The sequence below is a fragment of the Diceros bicornis genome, chromosome 22 (genome assembly GCF_020826845.1).
Source record: "Diceros bicornis minor isolate mBicDic1 chromosome 22, mDicBic1.mat.cur, whole genome shotgun sequence".
Taxonomy (NCBI): domain Eukaryota; kingdom Metazoa; phylum Chordata; class Mammalia; order Perissodactyla; family Rhinocerotidae; genus Diceros; species Diceros bicornis.
The window spans coordinates 41,861,200-41,887,299 of record NC_080761.1 but is presented as its reverse complement, the minus strand read 5'-3'; the positions used below and the strand labels follow the sequence as shown (position 1 = coordinate 41,887,299).

Sequence of the window (26,100 nt, the reverse complement as noted above, 5' to 3'; positions counted from 1 at the left end):
CGGCAGGATGGTGATCTGCCGTGTACTACCAAGCAATAAATACAATACGATCTTTCTGACATGAAGAAAAAAAACCAAAATGTACCCAGAGCATTCCTTATAACTTTAAAGCTAATTGGAGGAACTTCCCTTGGTTTAAAAGAAAAGAAAGCTCTATAGATCAGGTTGACTTTGCCTTGGGGTAAACAGATCAATTCTACAGGATGTAAAAATATTCTATAGAACAGTTGGTAAACTGCAGATGAATGTAACTAAGTTAACCATATGTGAATACCGCTATCCTGTGATGATTTTAAGTGAGTCATCTGCATGACAACTAGAGGATTTTTAATACCAAATGGTCATATTAGCCAACAGGAGTTTGGTAATGGTTATGAAGAGAGCAGAATTACATTTCACACTCTGTTCAGTTTGGAGAAGATCTCTGAGCTCTGATCATAGCCTTCTCTTCTCTCTCCCTGTTTTAAGGGGAGTGCTGTGCCTTCTGATTGCTGTTGGAAGCAGTAAACATACTGCAGTTTTATTTGCTTTCATACAAAAACAAAACAAAATGAATAAATAAAAGCAAATTGAGTGAGACTAATGCAGGCTCACACTAATGCACAAAGGAAGGTTGTAATGTTGTTTATGGAACTAGATTTTGCCTTCTCCTTTTACCTTTTTGGTTGTATATAAGATATTCTCGAAGTTATGTTCTCTTCCAGGCGATTAGAATACTATTATTGCATCAAGGAGACGGCCTGTTGAGAGGAAGTGTAATCCTATGCCATGTTTAATGTGAAGTGCTTGACCGAATAATGAAAGGTCTTGCCAAGAGGTGACTCCAGGCAGATTGGTTTTTGAGGTGCTGTAAAACTGAAGAAGAAATCTTGATCAGGGCACATAGACCTTGACTCTGCGTCTTTTCCTCGATGAGGAGGTGGCCTCCCCAGAGCTGAGCTGGCTTCAAGAATCAAGAGATCACAGTGTTTGTAAATATTTCTTGGTAAGCAGAAGCCCACAGACTGGGAGAATAAGGTTTTTTCCCAATACCTTGTAAATCTGAATATAAAAGGGCCAGGGCAGAGCAAGAATTGGACTTTTCTTTCAAACCTGACATACCTCTACCCCAGAGGGGAATGTGAGTAGCTAATGTGTAAAGGAAATCTCCTGGGAGTAAAGAAAACACTGCCCTTAGATATGCTACATCTAATGGTGATCTGGGGACCCACATCCATTTGGTCCTGCATCTTTAGGAACACGGAGAAGGAGGACATGTAAGCTACTCCCCCCAAACCCTCACCCCTGGAATGCCACAGTAACAGTGGCCTTCATACATATTTTTAATGCAGCAATCTTTGTTCATACATCATATTCTTGTGTATATTTCCTTTAAAATGGCAAAAATAAGGTGCACATAAAATAAAATGCTGTGGTATGTATAAACGAAGCCCTGGGAAGATGGCTTATTTTGTAGACAGTTTACCTCCCAATCTGAGAGCTTTTATCAAAACATTCAACAGAGTTTGTATGCATTTCATCCTAAGCCAAAATTGAGTAAAAATAAAACGTTGAGCCAAAGTCTCTTACCTAAACTATTTGCTTATTCTGAAGGAGGCGTGTTTGGATTGGCATTAGCTCCTTAACCACTAAAGAAGTAACTGATTGAGTTACATGTAATTACAACATGGAATATGAAATTAACCACATACCAGATGTACAATGTGCAGGGTATATTCCAGGGTTTCTCAAACTTGGCACATTTTGGGCTGGATACTTCTTTGTTGTGAGATACTGTCCTGGACACTGTGGGATATTTAGCAGCATCCCTGGCCTCTGTCCACTAGATGCCAATAGCCCCGCACCCCCAAGTTGGGACAGCCAAATATGTCTCCAGACTTTGCAAAATGCCCCCTGGAAGGCAAAGTCACTCCATTGGTATATACTGTAGTGGATAAATATAACTATAGCATAAGAGAGAGGTTTTGAATGGTGCCGATCAGGGCTGTGAGAGGTGTGAAAGGGGGTGGGCTCTTCCAATGGGGAAGATTGGGGAGACTGCAAGGAAGAGGTGATTTGGCTGGCTCTGGAAGTTTGTATAGAATTTTGGATTAAACTGTGACTTGCTTATTGGTTTGCCTTTAATGATATCTTTTCCAACCAGTGTTTGTATTTGAAATATGCCCTATTGATTTCAAAGATGTTTAATTTCTAAATATGCCAAAATTATAATTTGTGTGTGAATTAAAAATTGAAAGAATTTAAATAATTTTCCTTTTTTTTTTTAAAGTAAGACTGAATTCTTTCTGAACTTAATAATGTGGCTTTTTTGGAATTAGAGCATCTGGAGGTAATCGCATCGGACATAAACTCACTGTTCCCCATTTATAAATGCCACAAAAAAAGCCACTTGGCATTGTTTTACTAAAAGGGAGGTTATATATCAGACCTCATATTAATATTATCTTTTGGCAGGACTTCCTTCCAACTCCCCTCCCCCTAAAAAAGCAAAATGCATGTCAAGTCATTTAGACATTTTTATCTTGTCCCCAACTCATCTTTTACAGATCAAAATTCTGCAGTTGTCTTTCAAATATTTGTTGAATCTTCAATGTAATTTCTTTTTTTTTTGTGTGAGGAAGATCAGCCCTGAGCTAACATCCATGCTAATCCTCCTCTTTTTGCTGAGGAAGAGCGACTCTGAGCTAAAATCTATTGCCAATCCTCCTCCTTTTTTTCCCCCCAAAGCCCCAGTAGATAGTTGTATGTCATAGTTGCACATCCTGCTAGTTGCTGTATGTGGGATGCGGCCTTAGCATGGCCGGAGAAGCAGTGCGTCGGTGCACGCCCGGGATCCGAACCCGGGCCGCCAACAGCAGAGCGCGAGCGCTTAACCGCTAAGCCACGGGGCCAGCCCTTCAATGTAATTTTAACTCTGAAGACATCACCTTTATCAAAGGAAATGACTTGCTCAAATGTGTCATGTTTGAAAAACAGATGATATCGCATGCTGCTGTGTCGGAGTGTCATTCTCTTCCTCATTGCATCCTTTATTAAGTTCGATTGAGTAACACTCAGCTATGCACTTAACCAAGTATGTGAGATTAACTGTGACTCTGTGTTCAACAAACTTTGTGGCTCTGGATTATCCAAAAAAGAAGTCTTCTAGGAAGACTTGCTTCTAAATTCTTCTTCAAATGAATTACCATTCTCTCCCAGGTATAATAATTGTGTCAGTATCAATATCACTGCATAGCAAATTAAATTATAAGATTATGGCAGAGGTTGTGTTTGGATATTAACCTTACTATAGATGTGCTACAGATCATTTTATCCCATGAGTTAGATTACTTCATAAATTGAAGAAATCTAAATGGTTCAATGCATTCAACCAAGGTAGATGTACGAATTGCAAATACTCAATATGGCAAAATGCTCCTATCATCAGAAACATACCTCGTACAGGACCCAGGACCTAACAAATTCTCAGTCAACATTTATTGACTTAAGCTCTTTATGTTAATTGCTGGCCTGAAGTAGGATGTGTAGAAGACTTTTTGAACTGTGAATTTTGCTTTAATGGTTTGTTCTCACTTTAACTCTGGCCTTGGACTTCCCAGTATTAATTATTAACAGAAATTCTCTTGAAAATAATTTTCAAGGAGGATTCCATGAATAGGACAGTAAATGATCTGTCCCTATCTGATTCACCTACACTGGGAGGCAAGGTAATAGCCATCATATTTCTTAGGGTCCCTTCTAGGGCTATAATCAATCCTAAAGTCATATGGCAAAAATTGCTTATTTCAGAGAGCGTATGTTAAAGTCATATGAGAAGATGAAAGATTCAGTTTATGTCTTTAGACAGAGTTTAAAGGGAGAAAACTTTGATTGTAAATTAAATGGAAGGTGATAGAATGTTTGGAATGGAAACACTTGTGTTAATTATCATTTTTTAAATGGGGGAGGATTGCCAGATGTTCTGTGGGCTCATTCTTTTTGGTGCATCTTATTTTTCTTTGTTGCTAGCAAAAATATGAAATAAATTAAAACTCCTTCACATCTGTGCAACAAAAATAGAAAAAGAGAGGGCCGGCCCTGTGGCTTGGTGGTTAAGTGCGCGCGCTGCAATGCTGGTGGCCCGGGTTCGGATCCCGGGTACGCATTGAGGCACCACTTCTCCGTTCATCCTGAGGCCGAGTCCCACATACAGCAACTAGAAGGATGTGCAGCTACGACATACAACTATCCACTGGGGCTTTGGGGGAAAAAATAAAATAAATAAAATCTTTAAAAAAAAAAAAAAAAAAAAAAAAAAAATAGAAAAAGAGAGTAAATGGCATGACTGCTAGATAAAGCAGCACCTAAAATAATTGCTATAAGCTATTTGGAGATTTATTGTTAATTAGATTGCAGGAATATGCATGATAAAAGTGGCATCTGTCACTTAAAAACAATATAATTTATTTAAAAATGGATCCGTGTGCACTGCTTAGATTGACAGGTCTTTAAATTTTAATGATAATTTTATCACTACCACCCCCAAGCCCCAGTATTTTATGTCCCGTTTGCTTTGGGATTTTCCTTGAATTAAAAATTGAGCAATCTTATTGCAGTGCAGAGAGGATTTCATTACTTTCAGAGGTGACCTTCCAGATTCTATTAGGACAGGAAAATAGCCTTTAACAACGTCACTCAAAACCTATCTTCTCATACTGGCTTCACCTCATTCCAGCACCTGCAAATACTCTAGAAACTTCTTCTTTGACATTTCTCCTTCACTCTGCCCTTCCGGCCCAGAATCAGTAATAGATGTGTGTTAAGCTTGTTTGGAAGTCATTATCTTTATTGTTTTGTTTGTTTGTGTGATTCTGCCTCTTGTGCTTTTGTTGTCTCAGCTCTTCAAGTTGAGAGTTAGTACCTTGAAGATAGAGACTGAATATCCTATTCCCTTGTATCTTTCCAGAGAGCCTAATTCAGATCCTTGTACCTAATGGGCATCTGGTAGTATTACTAACTTGTCCTTTCTGGTGAAATGCCGCATGATTCCTTTAAATACTGTCTTGATTTATCATGCATTTTTTCAGCTATTCCATAAGAAGTAGAAACTGACTATTTGCAGCTTTCTTGTTAAAGATGTAATAGTGCTGGAGGAGGGACTTTTATTAATGTTACTCTATAAGGAGTCATAACATTTTTTATTTTAAAGTGATACCAAAATATGTGTCCAACTCAGCATTCTCAGCTCAGCCCAATTAACTCCTATTAGGAGTCATATTTTTTATTGCTTCAATAGAATTGAACTTTCCTGGGGAACATTCTTGAAGATAGTATCTGATTTCATCTGCTCCAGGATTCCTTAATCCAGATTTTTTTCACCTAAATCTATTTGCACCCACCTCTTACTATACATAAAACTACTTAAATACTGTTCTCTATAATTTCCATATAAATTTAAGCAAGGTCATGAAAATAGCATGTACCAAAAAATAGTAGTTGACAGGTGGTTTCTGGAATGCTTTCTCCTGTTAGGAGGGATTGTATAATTAATGGAATGTGAGGAATTTGGAAAAGTATCTTGGAAAATAAACCTTATATTAGAAAATGGAGAGGAAAAGGTGCGTAAACTGAAGCTGAATAAATAGTCTCTTTATCTGAAAAAGAGCAACAAACCTCACTAATTCAGTAACTGTTTTCAGTTATATGAAGAATAATGACAATGTTTTCTCTATGAATACATAGAAATACTTTTTTAAAAAAGGAAAGAAGCTTTAGATGGCAAAGATTAAAGTCGCATAGGATGAAAATATTCCCCCAAATGAAGGCTGTTATGTGTTAGAATGATTTATTTAGAAGGACTGTGGAACTGTTTCATTAGGAAGTCATAAGAATGAGGAAGACACATAAGTGTCTGAAATGATGAGGACTAAATGACATTTTAAAGAGCCTCCTATTTTAATGGTTTTTAAGATTTCTTCCCATTTATTATTTAATTTCTTTATTAACTTCCCTGATTCCATCAGATTTATCATTATCTCATGATTAAAGCTTTTTAAACCTTCATGATGAAAGAAGAGAGAAAATTTAATGTTTGGTTATTTTATTAGAACACGTATTTTTGTCCTTTTTCTCCATATTTTTCTTCTTTAATTGTTGTCATTCCAGTCAAGGGAAATGACTAGCCCCAAAGTAAAAAAATAATTCCAGATTTGCACACAAACTCCTTTAGCCAGTATCAACAAAGGGTCAACATTTCAGAATATTTATAGTGGAAAAGGGTGACTGCAACTGAAATCCAGCCAAGATCATTTTGCTCTGGTTGTTTGTGAACATACAGAATTGATGTTTTGACTTCTAAATAAACTAGATTAGTTGTATTTTGAAAGTGGGATTTTCAGAGTGGAAATTTTTGTGAATTAGGTGCTGTTTTTCAACCATTTTGTTTGCGTGTGTTGTGAAGACTTTTAAATTCCCATCACTTTGGGACAACAGTGATTTTTCTTAAATTTATAAAAGAGACTAGTTACCAAGGAGTGAAACTTGTAGGAAGAAGGATCAGAAATTGACATTCTTATATCACAGAACTACACGCTCCAGAGCAGAATTACTGAGACTTAAATGGTCACTTGTATCAAGCATTGTACTTGGGAAATTTAGAGAATCAAGTCAGGATAATATTAACATCAGGGAAATATGTGGTGCTGGTAGAAGCTTTCAAAGGTATCACACACACACACACACACACACACACACACACACACACACCAACCACCCTACATGCACAAATTGTTTCAGAACTACAGAAAGGAAATCGAGGACAAGAGTTTCTATTTAAGTGTTTGCTATTGAGTTGAGTCAAGAATACATTGGATCCTGCTGGGCCGCACTGAGGTGATTTGGTTATTATTATTATATTTTTTTAACACACAGTATGTTCAGTGTAAAGTATCCCCATACCACAGACTCTGAGAAGAGGCTCCAGCTTCAGGGAGAATTCTTCAGCACCACGGACAGCTGCAGCTTGCTTCCTGCAGTTCTGTGGTTTAAAATGGTCAGGGACCAGTTAAGAACAAATTCAGGGCTCATAATCTACGTGTTCACTGTGAAATCCATCTTTGAATTCTCCGATAAGGCTGTCTCAGGTGAGCACTTCCATCTCTGAAGGGACTCTTCCCACTCCATTCTTGAACAGTTTGTGTACTATCTTCTGCAGATCCTTTTGCAGTATCTGGTAAATTATTATAGATTCTCAGAAAGAGTCAAATTGATGTCCCAAAGCCCGAAATCAGCCTCGTTCAGTTTTGTTTGGCACACTCAGAGATTTTTAAGATATGATATAGCAAGGCAAGTATTGCTTGTGTTGGTTGGTCATAATAGTAGCAACTTAGCATCTACAGGTTTATGTACAGCCTGCTTCATCCATTTATGTTTTTCCCTGGCCCCTGTAGGAATTTGATTGTGTGAACCATATCATAGCACTTCAGTAGAATTTGGAGAGACTTTAGAGTTATCTCAAATAAAAAGTAAGACCCTGAAAGATGATATAGCTTGCTTGAAGTCACATAGCATTGTATATATTATATGTATGTGTTGCTAAACATGGTTTCTAGATGTAATCAACTCTATTATATAGACTAATGGAAACCCAGAGAGAGCATAATCCAGCAAGGTGGATAATAGCACGAGGCAAAACATTCTGAGTCATTGAGGTGGTTATATGAAGTTTGTTTAGGTTTGAAATGCATTTTATTTAATCAGTGAACTTGCTGATATTCTTGTAAGTACTCAAGATTTGACCTTAACCTGAAGTGAAACTTTCCATAAATCCCCAAACTCAACACAGGCTGGTTCCTATCTTTTTCTGTGCTGCTTCTCACCTTCTGGACTCTTTCTTTTCTGCCATTAGTGAGGATTTTAAATGGAAATCCTCAAGAAGTCCAATTCCTCTCATTTCTCAGCCTCAGCTCTTACCCTGTACAACAAAGGTCTAGGAACCAAAATAGTAAAGGCATCTTGAAAGCATTGAGCATCATCTGAGAGCATTGTAAAAATCTCAGATAAAACAAAAAATGGTGTAGAGTAGTCTAGGTCAGATATGAAACTAGGTCTAGGTCAGAATAATAGTGCTAAAGAAATTAATACTGGATAGTGAATTATCTACAAAGTTTTAAGATGTTAGCCATACTTCCTCTACCACTAATTTGGTGACAAGAATGTTGTTATAGGTCCCTTGAGGAATAGTAAGACTCTCCTGACCCAAAGCTCGATGCCAGTGACCAAGCAAAAGAATGTCTTATGACTGTGAGCACCAGGATAGCAAACTATGCCTCAGAAAACTCCTTCAAACAATAAAGTCTTAGCAGTACATGCCCAGAAGGAAGACTCATCAGGAACCTTGGCATTTTGGATATTATATGAAGTGGAGATGGAAGGGAGCTGGTGAGACTCACTCTGCAGAGGATTTGATTGCTTTCTGCCAATATCCCATTTGACTGCTTGTTGCAGATGGGTTCTTCTTTCTCATATAGCTTGAAATGTGTCAAGGGAAATGTGTCCCACTTTCCTCAAACCAGCTCTAAAATTTCAAAAGACAAGATGCCAGTATAAATTCAGAGAAAGTCGTGAGGGAAATAAGTTGACATCACACTTTAAGGTTCCAGAAGCTGAAAAGTAGTGAAAATGGGTCATGTTTTAATGAGTTAATAGAAAGCCATTCCCACAGTGAAAGCTGTTGGTCCAAGTATTTGAACATGTATGAGATTCACCTCCAGTTCTAAGTATTCAGTGTCTCTGACACAGTGACCCTAAGCCTGGTTAGCATTAAGGGCAACAGGTGCCAATCTAAATAACACAGTGATGCTGTCACAGTATTGTCACCCATTTGTCATCATTGTCTTCATATAGCCCAGTCTGATTAGATATTAACACATGCATGATTGTATTTTTGTAACTCAAGTTTTGAGTAGAATTTCATGTAGTTGAGTCATTAAAAACTAATTCTTTGACCTTTTCATGGGAAAGCCTAATCCAGTATAATCACTGCAAGAGGCTTCAGATGATTTTAGTCATAGAAGAAGCAAAGAAGCTGTAGAGAACAACTAAGAAAACAATTTAAAAGTCAGGTAAAAAATTCAGAATCTCAAGTAATATATTGGTCCCAGATCAGGTGAACTGGATATTATGTAAATTTATGATTCATCAGTTTAACTTTCAGATTTAGATGACTTTTTATAGACTTCCATTTTTCTAGAATCCAAAAAATAAAAATAAAATAAATAGTCTTGTTATTGTTGTTGTTGTTGTTGTTGTTGTTGTTGTTGTTGTTGTTGTTATAAGGTTCTTAATGACCTCTGAGGCAAATATTTTGGCAGCATCTTTTTATTGTTAAATGCATTTCATTCTCGTTCTTTGAAAATTAGAAGTCCATATATGGTGCATATGGCAATTCTTGGTTAATCAAAGAATTAAATTAACCTAACCATTTCATACCACCATTTCCAAATAAACTAGAGTGTACTGGGCTATTTATGAGGCACCTTTTTCCCATGGAACCTTAGTGTAGGTCTCTTTCTGATCTAACATTCCCTTTTTCTTTTCTAAAAACTTGAGAACCAGTGAGTCAGCATGTTATGTTCAAGGTTGCAGAGAAATATACTGCAAAGCTTAGAGCCCTTTGGCCTGTTTTCCAGGGTGTTATTCATTAACTCTTGCCTTCTAATTCTGCCTCTGCATTTTGTCAAATGATGTGAGTGTACCTGGTGTCTCGGGAAAAGCTCTCACAGTCCTTGGCAAAGTGAACTGCAGTAGTTCATCCATTATCCAAAACTCAGATGTCAGATTACAAACAACTTCAAGCCTCTGGAATCGCACCAGACCAGGTTTGATGGGAGAGAGGAGAATGTTCGGGACAGATAAATATGTGTTTTAAAGGATTCTTTGACCAGACTTTGAGCAGACAAAAGTAACAATAGAAACTAGGAAGACCTGGAAACCTAGAGATGATGATAGTACCATTGACTGTCTGACCAGCCTGAAAGCATGCACACAGAAGCATGAAGACATGACTGAGGCAAAGGAAAGAAGATAATGGAAGCAAGGAATATGTGAGAAACAACTGAGGGGTAGGAAAAGAAAAGAGGCTGTGGGGATGAGAGAAGTAATGGTGACTATAAGATATAAACACTGAGAGCCTGTGAGCAAAAAAGGATCAACTAGGGGAGACCAGCAAAGGGGTTTATCAAAAAATTATTGTAGATCTCAGCAGTCCCTCAAGACATGATTGGTCTAAAGGCAGCTATTAAACATCAGCCCTAAGATAACACTGCTACAGTGGGGAGAGTCGTATTTAATATAAGGATAAATCATATCACCCCAGGGATCACACCTGGCTGTCACTGCGTATAGAATTTACTGAAGGCCTTCAGACATGTAGTTCAGTAGGGGCTTGTGACCATGAGGCCAGGGACTTTGTACCAGTGATGACTGGGAGTCACGCGTTGCCTAACATGTGGTAGGCCCACAATATGTATGTTGGTTGAAATAATGAATGAGCCATCATCATTCTCATGTGGTAGGATCTCTGGCTGTAGAACAATGTCAACTTGTGCCATTGGATTGGTGGTGAGCATGTTGTGGACAGTATCCTGCAATATGGACTGGGAAAGGCAAAGGGGAGAAGTAGAAGAAGGAAATGGAACCCAAGGATGACTTGAAATGAGCAAGACCGGGAAACCTAGCCTGATAGGTTTGTTACTCATTTTTCTTTGTTGTATTACTTGGGTAAAGGGGATGCTCTTCATAAGCCTTCTGATTTTGTGTTTGTTGTGCATTCTGCTGATGTATGGTACAAGCTGCTATGCTTGGCTGAATGGGAGTACCTCTTTTACTTGAGTATTTCTCAGTGAGAAGAGAGAATACCTTTCCCTCCTCCCTGCCCCCAATTACCTGCAATTCAAAACAAGATGAAAAGACAAATTTTAAAGAGCAAATTAGTAGAAGGACAGATTCTTATTAGTTAACTAAAGCATTGAGTATTTTCTGCTAGGTACTTTGACTGGTTTTAACTTTCATAAACAGCCAGCATATAATGCAGCAATATAAGAATTGTCAGCTGTTTATTCTTTTCAGAGAATTCATTTGTAAATAGACTCCCACCCTCTGAGTAACATATAATAGTGTGCCTTGATCACATTTGCCAGCTTCCCCATGGACTGTGCCTCATTTCAAAATGATGAGGAAAGGTTGAGTGTGCCTGCAGGGGCTAATCTTGAAGACTCCTAGAAAATAAAACTTTTAGAAAAAAATCCTTAGCACAGAGCTTTCAGAGGAGTCGCCGTGTTGATTACAGAGGACAAACTAATGCACAAATGGATGAAGAATATTTCCCAAGAGGCTCCATCATTTTTTAGTACCTTCAGGGAAAGATTATTTCAAATCTGAGTCTTACTTGAGGATACTTCAGCTCCTCTCCAGCTAGACAATTATGGCTCTAACCTTGAAGACGCAGGGTTACTATCTTCAATCATCTTTCTGCCTGCCCATGTATCACCTGGGATATTATTCAGAAAGTAAAATGTTATTATGAAAGAAAATGCAAGAATAATTTGATATGTCCTACAAATATTATATAAAACATCCAAACTTAGCCATTAAAATTAATTTTGTAGGTGTCTAGAATTCTATTCAAAGTCAAACTTTGGAGAATGCTTCAAGAAAAACGTAGGCTAGTAGTAGGTCTCTGGAAATGGTTCTTTTCTGATGATGATGGTGGTGATGGTGGAGTTAGGAGAGGATGAGGCACCTTGGAAGTAGATTTTCCCACCTCTTCTCACAAATTCTTGGGCTAGTGATGAGGAATCCTCCTCCTCCATACGATGAGTGAAAGGGAGGTAGATGAGTGATGTGAGTAGCCAAGAGGGCTGACTATAGGAATCACAAACAAAACCCTTGGAAGGTTACTAAGTTGGTAAGACTCTATAAAAAGAAGATGATTTTTTTTTAAATCAAGATAAACCCAGGAGGGAAAGGTCACTTTCAGTCTTTGATTCAACAATCACTTTTGTAAAAGACAGGCCCATAACATCGCCATCATGCTGCACTCCACCTGTGAGAGGAAGTAAGTTCTAGGGCTACTCTTGGGGTCCAAATCCTGAAACTCTGAGACCTGCACCCACCCTTGCTTGTGCTTATGCATGCTTCACCAAAGGACTCCTGTTCCTAAGGATGACCACAGATCATTAAAATACACACACACACACACACACACACACACACACACATGTTATAGATATTCTCTTATGAAAGAGAGGAAACTATTGTGTGTTTAGAAAGATTTTCATTGGTGAAAACTTGGAAAATGTGAAAGTAGAATTACTTAATTTTTAAACATTCTATTTAATGGACTTAAAAGTTATTCCCTGGAGATTCTTGGGAGGTGAAGTGTAATGGAATTTCATTTAATAGCTGGCCAGATTCAGGTTTTATGAGAGTATTCTTACCATTCACAAGGATCTGCTAGCAGTCAGCAGTCAGGAAATATCTTTACTTTCTTCTTGAAAATGTGCAATTCTCTTGGCACTTGTAATTTCTCTTGCATACTTGCAGTTATTTCCAGAAGAATGTCGGCATCGTAGAAATCAGTCTAATATGTCTTAAGGAATTCAGAAAGAATATAACAAATTTTCAGGGAAAAAAACATTCAATCTTACAATTAAGTAAAGACTTCAGTATATGAATAAATTTACTAGGGCTGGAAGCAAGGCACTATCCATTGAATTGATAGGCCTATACAGTAATGCTAATAAAAACCTCTTAGAAACACATTTTTCAACTTACAAGTGTGAAGGACAAATGCAGGTCTTTAATCAAATACTTTCCTAATTATCAAAATGCTTTTTGCTCAACGGCAAGCAGATATCCATGTTTATAATGGGTGAGAACATAGTTTCTTGATAATATAAAATGACTAGTTTTAGGTCTCAAAAGTGCATACTATTCATAAATGTGGCTGACAAATACATTTAAAATGTTTTATTTCTGCTTTCAAAGCATCCTTTTAGAGAATGTGAATAAAAGTGTGCCCATGATTAGAAAAATCCCTAAAACCTTGTCATTTTTGTATATAACAACCAGTAAAGATTTGAATAGCTAAATAGAATAGCCTTTCTGTTGGTGGCACGTCTCCATTTTTCCAGATTGAGAACTTCCTGTCTCTCTTCCAGCTTACCAAAGGATAAAATCTTCCTTCCTTCCTTCATTCAACAAGTTTTTGTAAAGTGTCTACCAGTTGTCTAGGTACTAGGTTCTAGGGTTACAGCAATGAACAAACAGGTGAAGACAGACGAGAAACAGAGTGATCTGAGATAATGTTAGTGATAAAGACTGTGAGAAAAAAATAAAACAGAGAAAAGGGACAGAGAGAGATGGGGTTTCTGTTTTAGACTGGGTTTGAAGAAGGTTCCCTAGAGGTGGTATTTGAGTACAGACCTAAATTAAGTGTGGAAGTGAATTATGCAGAAATCTAGGGCAATGATTCTTAACCGAGGGTGATTTTGCCTCTCAAGGGACATTTGGCATCTGGAGATGTTTTTGGTTGTCACAACCTGTTCTCAGCAGGGGGGCGGTGCTACTGGCATCTAGAGGGTGGAGGCCAGAGATGCTGCTTTACATCCTACACTGCACAGGACAGGCCCCTGTAACAAAGAATTATCCAGCCCAAAATGTTAATAGCACGGGGGTTAAGAAACTCTAATCTAGGGAAAGAACATTCCAGGCTAAGAAGGAAGTTAATACACAACAGGCCCTAAGATGGGAACTTGCGTAGCACATTAGAGGAAGACCTAGAAGGCTTGTGTGGCTGGAGCGTAGTGACATGGGATGCTTACCAGGAAAAGAATTTGAAAGGTAGCTCACAGCCAGGCCACATAGGGTAACAGTCAAGACCTCTGCTTCTCTGTTCTTCACAGCTGCTTCCGGCTCTACTAAGCTTCTATACCACAGTTCTCCTAGGAGAGCTAGCTGGCTTTGCTAGAAGATGTCCTAGGAAGCTGACTCTGGGTTTTTGTAGGAAAAACCTTTTGTAGGAAAAGGGTTTCACCTACTTATTTATTTAAAGAGTGAGTTCTCCACAGCCACCTTGCCCAGTGATGGGGAATCTTAAAGTTGGCTCTCCAAAGATCAAGAAAATCAGTTTACTGAAGTTCTGCAGTGGCGCTCTCCAATATGGTAGTTATTAGTCCTATGTGGCCATTTGAATTTAAATTAATGGAAGTTAAATATAATAAAAAATTCGTTTCTCCAGATGTACCAGCCACATTTCAAGTGCTCAATAGCTACATGTGTCTATGGCCTCCATATTGGACAGCTCAGATGTGCAGCATTTTCATCATTATTCTGTTGGGCAATACTGTTCTAGAATAATTAAAAGAAGGAACCATTGAATTGAACAGTTCTATTCCCTTTTGTGAGAGATAAGGAAACTAGGACCAAGAAAGGTTAATTGACATGCCCAAGGTAACTGTATCAGTTAGTTTTTGACCCATAAAAAACCACCCCAAAACTTAGTGACTTAAAACAGAAATCTCTTCTTTAGCTTATAGTTCTGTGGGTCAGCAGTTTGGGCTGGACTCAGCATGGCAGTTCTTCTGGTTTCAGTTGTGTTCACTCATGTTGCTCCTGGGTCAACTGCTGGGTTGACTGGGAGTGGTTGGTCTAGGATAGCCTCAGCCATGATGGTTCATTATCTGCTCTACGTGTCTATCATCTCTAGCGGACTACTTTGGGCTGGTTCACATGGTAGTGGTGGCAGGTGTCGCAAGAACAAGAGCCAAAGCCCAGGTTTGCAAATCCCACAGCATCACTGCTGCTTCACTGTATTGGCCAAAGCAATTCATAACAACAGTCCAGATTCAAAGCTTAAAGAAATTGACTCTTGGTGAGAGGAGCTGCAAAGAATTGTGACCATTTTTTAAATTGACCACCATCTCATAGCTAACAAATTGAAAATTGGGACTTAAACTCAAGTTAGGTACATCTAATGGTGTTACTCTAAATTCCTCCGTGTTTTTCGTGTCCTCTTTCTCTGATGCCTTCTGAGTCCTGTTCCATTAAAACTTGTCTTTGAATTCTGGGCCATTAAGAGCCTTGGATACTAGCAAATGGTATACTCAATTAGTACTCAACTCATTCTCTTATTTTACCCTACACAGGAAAATGACAGATCATTTTAAGTAAATAATTAAAGAACAGAGTTTATTTTATAAAATATATAGGAAGAATTTTGAGAAGATATTTCAAACGTTTGATGCAGAGGGTAGGCAAGAAAATGATCATCTAAAGCACAATCCCAATTTTGGAAATAGAGACACATTGAGGGAAATCAGGCTAGGAAGCTGGAGCACAGGAGCACAGAGGAGTCTCAGAGTGGGGACAGAATAAGAACTGAGGGTCAGTGCTGCTGGGGTAAGTAGAAGAAGATTGTAGAAGATAACAATCTCAGGTATATAACACAGGTGTTAAGCAGACTTATTCAACATGGCTACAGTCAACGCATTCTTGTGTTATTAATCCCTTTAAAAGTTATATAAATAATTCTTTTGTGAAAATTTGACCAATCTTTCTTGAAAATAGGTTGGCAGAATGCATTAAAGAACTTAAAAATGTTGCTACAGTTTTCTCAGAATTTCCATTTCAAGGAGTTTATCTAAACAAATGCTCAGATATACATTCAACAAGGAATGTCCATGAATATCAATAGCAATCATGGTTATTAATGTGAAAAATTGGTAAGAATCTCATCGAGCAACAATAAAGCAATCAGTAAATCAACTATGCTAATCATTAAAATTAAAGTTTTTTTATACATTTTTTCATCAAACAAAAATCTTTAGGCTACAAGGTTATGTGGGGTAAAATCAAATCTGTATATATAGCTTTATTCTAATTTTTAAATAATTATTTTTTATATTTTCTACAATGAAACATGAATTGTTTTTATAATCAGAAAAAAAAGTTTTTAAAATTTATTTCATATAAAACGTTTGAAATCCATTCACTTCCAAGCAGGGTTAGATTCAAATGTTATTGCTTTTAGACAAAAGGCCAAAAGTTTACAGAGGAATAAATAAATCCAAAGTAATTAATAAATTTATTTAAATTCTTCCTGAAGTGCTTCTTAAGGTCTTAACGATAAGTTGATAAGATGTTTTATTTGCTAAATAGAGTTCTATTTAATTTGTTTAAAAAGCAAAAGAAATCTTGAATCAGCCTCTTTCAGAAACTTTAGGGAGAGCCCTCAGTTTTATAAACCAAGACTAGAAGATATCTACCTTTTTGGGGGCTTCCTATATTTCAGTCATGAGCACTTCTTAGTCTTCTTAGATTTATCAACTAATGAATCATTTTTTTACATTCAGATTTTTTATTTTCATTTTAACGTTTTTTATTACTTGAAAAACTCTACACGGTTTAAAAAATTCGAACAGTACAAGAATGGGCATAATGAGCCCCAGTCCCCTGATATCGTTTCCCATGAGGATGCTGTTAATTTCACTTCTGATGTATTCTTCCATCAATAGTCTATGATTGGACAAGCATTTTTTTTTTTCTGGGAAAGATTCACCCTGAGCTAACATCTGTTGCCGATCTTCCTCTTTCTTTTTTTCTTTTTTTCCTCCTTAAAGCCCCAGTACATAGTTGTGCATTCTAGTTGTAAGTCTTTCTAGTTCTATGTGAGCTGTGCCACAGCATGGCTACTGATAGACGAATGGTGTGGTTCCGCGCCCAGGAACCGAACTCAGGCTGCCAAAGCAGAGTGCACCAAACTTTAACCACTAGGCCGTCAGGGCTGGCTCTGGGCAAATATTTTTATATGCATAGACGCCTACCCTTTTTCTCACAAATTGGACAATATTATACACTCTATTCTCCACCTTGATTTTTTTTTCTACTTTATTTATCTGGGATATGATTTCATATTAGCACTTAGAGCTCTCGCTGTCTTCCTAAGAGTCATATGGCATCCTGGTCTTAAGTCTTGAGCTTTAAGTGCCCTCAGTCTCCTGGACCGTCCTCTATGTTGCTCTTATCCTGATCTTCCTGGGCTCTTCATGCGGAGACATCCAGTGTCCTCTTAGAAGGGCAGATTCCCAGTATTGTTCAGAGGCACCATAAAGTTTCCTTTACTGTTTCCAGGACTCTTCGGATAGCGAGTAGGTGACTGCCGGATTTATGCTTGATTTGCTATCCCATTTCCTTCCGTTTTTTAAATGGTCCATGGGGGATCCTAAAGTCCTTTCAGGGTAGAAACTTGAGTTTGGCGTTCCCAGTTCTCTGAGTCTGTTTGGCATCATTTCTCTTCACTGTGTTATTTTCCACTTGCCTACACTGCAGCTTCTATTTTGCTTTTCTGCCCACACACCAGAGGTCTTGTTCTAAGCTGAGTATTACTCAGTGATTCTGTTTTCTAACTTTAAAAACAAGTTTAGAGAACAAAGTATCTTCAGAATCACAGATAGAGATTTCATATTTCTACTTAGTACACTATACATTATTTAGTTAGTTATTTCTTTAGGTAGATGCCATCCTTAAATCCCAGGTGTTATCCTTATATTGTACAGGCAATAGCTCTGATTTGACAAGACAACAAAACTCACATAAGAATTAGGCTTGTCACGAAAACACAAATGCACAAAGATACATGCACCCCTATGTTCCTTGCAGCATTATTCACAATAGCCAAGACTTGGAAGCACCCTAGGTGCCCAAAACGGGATGAATGGATGAAGAAGATGTGGTATACATACACAGTGGAATACTACTCAGCCATAAGAAACAATGAAATCCGGCCATTTGTGACAACATAGATGGACACTGAGGGTATTATGCTAAGTGAAATAATTCAGAGGGAGAAATTCAAATACTGTATGATTTCACTCATAAGTAGAAGATAACAACAACAATCAATCACATAGAGACAGAGATTGGATTGGTGGTTACCAGAGGGGAATGGGGGAGGGAGGAGGGCAAAAGGGATGATTAGGCACATGTGTGTGGTGGTGGGTTGTAATTAGTGTTTGGGTGGTGAACATGATGTAATCTACACAGAAATCGAAATAATGATGTGCACCTGAAATTTATATAATGTTATAAACCAATGTTTCTGCAATTAGGAAAAAAAAAAGAATTAGGCCCTTTAGTCAGTAGAGTTTACCCTCACTCATAAATTTACCGAGCTCTTGGTAGCCTTTAAAATGTGCATTTTTTTTTAATTAATTTATTTATTTATTTTTTCCCCCAAAGCCCCAGTAGATAGTTGTATGTCATAGCTGCACATCCTTCTAGTTGCGGTATGTGGGACGTGGCCTCAGCATGGCCAGACAAGCGGTGCGTAGGTGCGCACCCGGGATCCGAACCCGGGCTGCCAGCTGCGGAGCGCGTGCACTTAACCACTAAGCCACGGGGCCGGCCCTGCATTTTTTTTAACACCTGAAATTTATATGATATTATAAACCAATGTTACCTCAATAAAAAAATTAACAAAAAATAATTTTAAAAATGTTCTTTAGGGGCCGGCCCAGTAGCATAGTGGTTAAGTTTGCACGCTCTGCTTTGGTGGCCCAGGGGTCGCAGGTTCAGATCCTGGGCACAGACTTACGTACCACTCATCAAGCCATGCTATGGCAGCATCCCACATGCAAAATAGATGAGGATGGGCACAGATGTTAGCTCAGGGTCAATCTTCCTCACCAGAAAAAAAAAGTTCTTTAAATGCTTATGGCAGTGGCTCTCAAATTTGTGGTCTGGGGTCCCCTTTACACTCTTAAAAATTATTGAGGATCCCAAACATCTTTTGTTAGTGTGGGTTATATCTTTCTATATATACTATATTTGAAATTAAAACTGAGAAAAATTTAAAGCCTGAGAAAATCTAAGCACATATAACATTAGCCATCAGAGCAATTATATCATCACAAACAAACATTTAGCCTCTGGAAAACTCCACTGTATACTTTGAGAGAATGAGAGCAAAAAAAGGCAAATAGTATCTTAGTATTATTATGAAAATAGTTTTGACCTCACAGACCCCCTAAGTGGAAGTACAGTGACTCTCAAGGATCCCTAGAGCTCACTTTAAGAACAGCTAGCATGTTGTATAAATTTGAAACAATTACTTTTTAAGGAGAGTCAGGCACTTTGTGTCCAGAAAATGTTTTTTCCACTATCACTGAGTTAATCTTCCCTTGGCCTGAAGTGCCCAATAGATCTCCATGGAGAGGACAGGAAGGAAATAAGCATTTATTAAGTACATTCTCACTGCCTCTTCCATCATCCCCCACTTCCAGTTAATCACTGACCTCACTCCATTTACAGTCATCCATTTCCACTGACATTGGCCTAGTTCGGAGTAGGCTCGTCTCTCACCTGCGTTAATGCAGCAGCCTCCCAGCTGATCTGCAGTCCTTCTGTCTTGCCTCCAGTCCTTACTCCATACTGTGGCCAGAGCATCCTTCCTGAAACCCCAAACAGACCATGACCTGACAATGCTCACTGCCCTTTGGATGAAGCTAAACTTCCTCCACATGGCTTACAAGGCCCCTTCATGACTGAACTCTGCTGACCCCTCCAGTGTCACTTCCCTTCTTTCCACTGCCCCCACCCTCTACCCCAAATTCATATCTTAACCTTTTTAGTTTGCTGAGCACCTAAACATGTGTGCTTTTTCTCACATTTGAGCCTTTGAATATGGTATTCCCACTGTCTAGAACTTCCCAGTCTTTCCTGGCTAAGACCTACTGGTCCTTCAGCTCTCAGTTAAATATCACTTCCTCCAGGAAGACTTTTTCATTGCCACCACTCCCAGGGTTGGGTTAGGTCCTCCTCTTATTTTTTCCCACGATAGCTGTCTGTCTCCCCGATGTAGCACTTGTCATGCTGTAGAGTAGTTATGTTTTCTTGGGTATATCCCCTGAGCCTGAAAGCATTCTGAGGTAAGGGAACATGTCTGGGATCATTTACATCCTCTGCCCTCAGCAATTTCTGGTATATGATGGACACGCATATGCTGTTGTTGAGTGATGAATGCATCAATCAGTCAGCCAACGTTTTAAGTACTTCCTAATGCTTCATAATAAATGCATTATGTGCATTATATTTAATCCTCTTAACTAAAGGAGATACAATTGGGGTCGGCCTGGTGGTGTAGTGGTTAAGTTTGCGCGCTCCACTGCAGTCGCCCAGGGTTTGCAGGTTTGGATCCGGGGCGTGGACCTACCCACCGCTCATCAAGCCATGCTGTGGTGGCGTTCCACATACAAAATAGAGGAAGATGGGCACAGATGTTAGCTCAGGGCCAATCTCCCTCAGCAAAAAAGAGCAAGATTGGCAACAGATGTTAGCTCATGGCCAATCTCTTTCACCAAAAAAATAAATAACTATCAAGGAGATACCATTTCCCCGAATTTTGTGTTAAAGGAATGTGGGCCCTTTACGGCCATTGCCTCAACATCCCTGCAGCTAGGAAATAGTGAAGCTGGGATGTGAATCCTTTTTCTACCACAATATGCTGAAAAAAAGGGATCACCAAAATGAGGACAACTGACGGAAGTGAATAAAGTTTAAGGTAAATTTTCCAAGAGAGAATTCAGGCAAAGAGTCATTCTCACAAAGGCGCTGGGTCCTCTTTCAACTTCCAGCCAACATCACTGACTCTTTCCAACCAGAACTCAGAATAAAGCCGGGGGAGGGAGGAGGGTGAAAGGGATAATTCGGTACATGTGTGTGGTGATGGGTTGTAATTAGTACTTTGGTGGTGAACATGATGTAGTCCATGCAGAAATAGAAGTACAATGATGTACACCTGAAATTTTTGCAATGTTATAAACCAATGTTACTGCAATAAACAAAAAATTTAAAAAAAAAAAAAGCCACTGAAAATGCTTGTTAAGGGAAATTGATCTGTTTCATCATAAAAGTACCTTCCCAGTTGGCAGTCTTGAAAATGTCTATGCTCCTATAGCTTCATAGTCTGTTTTAAAAAGAAAAAAAAAAAGGATTTTTTTAAATGTATCCCAAGAGCTCCAGGGACTACAACGTGAAGGTTATACATATTTATTTCACTCCTAGTGGAAAATTTTTACCTTACAAGTCTTTTTCTCTTCTGACGATGTCTTGTTACACTGATTAAATCCCTGTAGGTTGTTTTCTTCCAGTTCAGCCTGTTGGTTCATGTTTATTTTTCCAGAAAGAACTCAGTGAAATTCTGAAAACAGAAAAGGAATTAAAAATACAGTTTTATTGCTTTTATTTTTTAAAGAGGCATATTTATAGTAGAAAATACAGATAAGCAAACACAAAGAAGAAACTTTAAATCTCCTTTGATTCCACCGCTGTTGGGATTTCGGTATATACTCTTCTTTTCTGACTTGCTGTCTCTCTCTCTATGTTGCTTTCTCTGTCTGTCCGTCTCTCTCTCTGTTTCTTTCTCTATATGTCTGTCTCACTCTCTCATGTATATAAATTTATACTATTTTTAAAAGTTTACCAATGTAGTATCATACAGAGTTAATTCCTATGAAATCAGCCTGTTTAATTGCCATTTAATTGCAAATATCTTTCCATGCCACTGATCATCTACCTCAGTGCTTCTCAAACTTGAATGCACGTGTGAGCCACTGGAAGCTTGTTAGAAAGGCAGAATCTCAGACCCAGCTCCAGACCTACTGAATCAGAAACTACATTTTAACAAGTTTCAGATGAAGGTGATGGTGTTGGTCTAAGGACCACATTTTAGGAGCAAAGGTTGACATTCTTTCTGAAGACAGCTGTGTCCCCAGTGTCAGTGTGTCTAAGTTTATGTAACTAAGACCCATGTTGTCAAACATTAGAGTTATTTCTAATTTCCCGGTAAGGATGAGCATATCCTCATAAAGATTAGCACACATCCATCATTACTTCCTTAGGAATAAAACCCTGCCAGTAGTTTGCCGGACCATACATATTTTTAAGGGAAATGATTTATTTTTAAAGAGTCTAAAACAGTAATTAATTCCACCTCATAGCACATAAAACTAAAATGTAGCCGTGGCGTTTCCTGTCACGTCTGCGTTTTCCCTTATCTGCAGTGAACCAAGATAGAGCTTTCTTTGATACTTTTGGTAATTGTGATCACAATGTTGTTATTATTTGAAATGCCTTCTCTCTGCCCTCTCTTCAATTTATCTAATTTTATCCACCCTTTAACACGCAGTTTTAATCTGACTTCATCCAGAAAGTCTTCCCTAACAGTCCAATTTACAGTAAGCTCACTTGCTAAATATTTTCACCATTATTCTCTGAGCCCATTATCTCAAAGCACACTTATTTACTTTCTCTTGATGCCGTTTAAATACATCACTTGGTACTTCTCCTCTCCTTGTCTAGATTGCGAAATGCTTGAGGGAATGCATCTTCGGTGTGTGACATCCAGGTCCTCTGGAGCACCTCTGCAGGGATTTCCTCCAGAAAGTTTTGGTGCCATAGAAAGAGCACACGGTTTGGAATGAGAAGGCTTGTGTTTGAGGCCCAGCTCTGTCATCTACCATCTATGTAATCAAGGAGCCAGTCACATAACCTTTCTGAGCCCCAGTTTTATCGTCTGTAAAATGGGGCTGCTTACTTAAAAAATCACTTAACAAGGTTGATGTGCAAATTAGGATTATAATCCATTATATCATTTCCCAAAATCTAAATAATTCACTTAAAAGCCTCAACTTTGACCTTGTTTGTGTCTAAACTCTGTCTCAGATATGCAACTCTCCTTCTTCCACTGCCCCTACCCCTCACGAAAAAGACCATACCTCGGGCTCAGGGACCTGTACCTGACAGCACTATCTAGCAGGAATTAAGCAGTGTTGTTTTGTTTTCACTGCATTTATTTACTTTCTATTTGTGGCAAGCAATATTGGTTTTCTAGTTATAGCAGTGATTTGAAGTTCACTTTTTAAAAATAAACTTATTTAAGGTAAAAAAAAGGCAAGTCAATTTAAAGTAAAATGCTTGGTAAATAATAGAGCATAAATTATGAAAATATGGCAAAAATATCATGCTGACATAAAAATGACTGAAGTTTGAGAAACATCTCACTATAGGAAGCCACCTTCCAACTGTAAAGCAACATATGGATGTCAGTTGTTATTTTAGCTATTATTATGTGAACTACTGGAAGACCACTTCTGTGGGTTGTTCTCCAACAGAGCCCTAGACATAATAGATTCTCAATAAAAATTACCCAAGTGTGATGAAAAATAGACCAAAAAGTCAAGTGTTCTGTTATTTGACACATGACTATGCATTGTTTCAGCTTGCAGAAATATCCAAAGAGCGTAAAGAAGAGAGTTTGTTTCTGATAAAGAAGTTAGATATACTGTAGTCAGGGGTTTAATCAAAGTAACTGGGATGGCACAACATGTACCAGTTACAATTGGGAGAAAATGGAGATTATGTTACTTGGCAATGAGACATTTCATTATCAAAAGCAATAAATATTTGAGAAGGACCAGTTGTACAGAAAATACTTTGCTGGGAAAGATTTGTCTAAAACCTGCATTCATGGAAAAAACAAAAGGTTCATTATGCTCTGCATTAACATGATTGCTGCTATTGTATTAGAACTCAAAACAAGTTCATGTAGAATTTTCCAGTTAGCCCTATGACATCTCTCAAAGAAGGGGCAGGTCTTACTAATTCTACCTCTACATGAAGAAATGAAATCCATCAGACAGAGATTAAGTGATTAGACTCCGATCATATGATTATTTGTAGCCAGAGTGAAAAGCAAGAGCTTCTGATTCTGTGGACCTTGTACTGTCATCATTGATTTCCATCCAAGGCAGGCTTCTGGGTTGCTACATCTTCCTGCTGCTCTGAGGGAATTAGATGATTTGACTCAATGGTTCTAGCGTTGGATTGTGCAATAGTAGGATTAAATTAGATGGGATTAAGTTAAAAAGTGGGATTAATTCAGTTAGGTAGGATTAAGATGAGGCCTGATGTGGCTGGTTTGAAGAGAGCGGAGAGGAATGAGCCTTCTAATATGAAGGGTGCTGACCAAGCTCCTGATGTAAATAGACCAAGTTGTGAGTAGCTTATTTTCATAAGACCTTGAATTTCTCTTCTTTTTATAATCAAAACCAAAGTAGGAGAATGCGGTGATTACAATCTCAGGCCCTGAAGTTGAACTGATTTACTTCCAAATTCTACTTCTGCCCTTATCCATAGGATCTTGGACAGGTTACCAATGTCTCTGCTCTTTAGTCCAGCTATAAAATTGGAAGAATTATAGTACTTATATGCTTATAATAAGGGTTTAATGTGGTAAAACCAAGTATGTGTTTAGCGCAGTCCTAGCTGTGGTATAGAAAGTACTCAAAAGAAAATGACAGAGATTTCTGAAAGGGAAAGTGAGAGCTAATGTTTCAGACATTTCAGGCCCCTCTGGAATTTCCAGTCCTGCCTCTGGAGTGGAAGTTATTTTCCTTACTTCAAATGATGGCAATGCCCTGTAGATCTCTTGTTTGTTTCATTGGCAAATTGTTATTATCAAATAAGTTCTAAGTACAACATTTTCTATCATGTGTCAAAGTCTTCACCTCATAGGAGAAGACTTTGACACTACTCTACTCTCTGCTCCTTTAACTAACATTTCCGCTGTGCTGTCCTAATGTCACCTCGACTAAAATAGAACTCACTGTCTCCTCCCCAAACTCAGATCTCCTCAGACTCCCCAATGTTGTTGTTCTCCCATAGTGGCCCACTCCATCTTTCTTGACTCTCCCCTCTACCTGCCATACGCTGCTCCCCTCACAATGTATAAGTTTGGGTTTCCCTAGAAGCAGACTCCAAGACAAGGCTTTGAGCGCACATGGTTTACTTGGGAGGTGCAGAAAACACTGAGAGGAGAGCAGAGGAGTAAGCAAGGAAGGGGAAAAAGCAAATAAGGGCCAGTTATAGAGCCACCCCCGTGGTGGGGATTAGAGCTTATTCCCTGGAGGGGAACCCTGGGAGATGGTATAAAACACACAGATGGTAGCCCGAATAATGCCTCCCCACAAGATGTCCATGTCCTAATCCCCAGAACCTGTGAGTATGTTATCTTAGATGGTAAAAGAGACTTTGCAAAAATGACTAAATTAAGGATCTTGAGATGGGAAGATTATCCAAATGGGCCCAAAGTAATCTCAGGGGTCTTTTATAAGAGGGAGGCAGCAGGGTCAGAGTCAGAGAGAGATTTGAAGGCACTCTGTTGCTGGCTTTGAAGATGGAGGAAGGGGCCAAGAGCCAAGGAATGTGGGCAGCATCTAGAAGCTGGAAAGCCAAGGAAATGCATTCTCACGTAGGGCCTCCAGAAGGAACGCAGCTCTAGAGACACCTTGATTTTAGCCCCTTAAGACTTGTTTTGGAGTTCTGACCTCCAGAACTGTTAGATAGCAAATTTCCATTGCCTTAAGCGTCTTAAGTTTTTGGGAATTTTTTACAGCAGCAATAGGAAATGAATACAACACACCTCAGAGTTCTTCCACCCAAAGGGCAATGGGGTGTTATATATCAACTCCTGTCAGTCATTGGCTGAGGGCTGCTGGGTGTGAGGGTGTTGATTCCTTAGCTCTCAGGTAAAGGGAGGTAAACACTGGCAGTCAGAAGTCAGCCATACTTGCATCTCCCACTGAAGTGCTGAGACTCCAGGGAAGTAGCAGGGCACCAGCAGAGTCGGCCACAGTATGCGCTTCACCTGCTCTTGCTTCCTAATCCACCTCCAACATCGTATCCCCTGTGGATCAAGCCTGCAGTCAGCCTCCCAGCGCCTTGCAGACTAATCTTCCCAGAACAGGGAGGGCCTTACATGATTTGTTCCCGTTCTCAAAAATCTTCAGTGCTGCCATAGGAAAAGATCCTTACAAAAGGAAGCCCAGAGATCAAATAATGAAACTTGGTGCTAGGTCCCCTGATAGTTTCATTTCAGTCCTTGAACTTTTCAATTTGTGTGTATGGAAGGGACAGTAGATATGCTCGGGTATCTATTTGTGTACAGAGTTCCAGGCTTGGCGTCTGAACCTTTGGAGCTTTGAAATGTGGATCCCTTAGGTCTGC

At 38.8% G+C, this 26,100-nt stretch overlaps 1 protein-coding gene and 1 long non-coding RNA gene across 4 annotated transcripts in view; both read left to right on the top strand.

The window, feature by feature from the left end:
• LOC131420098 (uncharacterized) overlaps window positions 1-961 on the top strand; it is a 30,257-nt gene extending 29,296 nt beyond the window's left edge. Inside the window, exon 3 of the long non-coding RNA XR_009223464.1 lies at window positions 705-961. This is a non-coding gene — a long non-coding RNA (uncharacterized LOC131420098). The remainder of the gene's footprint in view (window positions 1-704) is intronic.
• Window positions 1-26,100, top strand: part of SLC24A2 (solute carrier family 24 member 2) — a 242,887-nt gene that overhangs the window by 51,366 nt on the left and 165,421 nt on the right. The gene's annotated exons all lie outside the window — the stretch shown is intronic.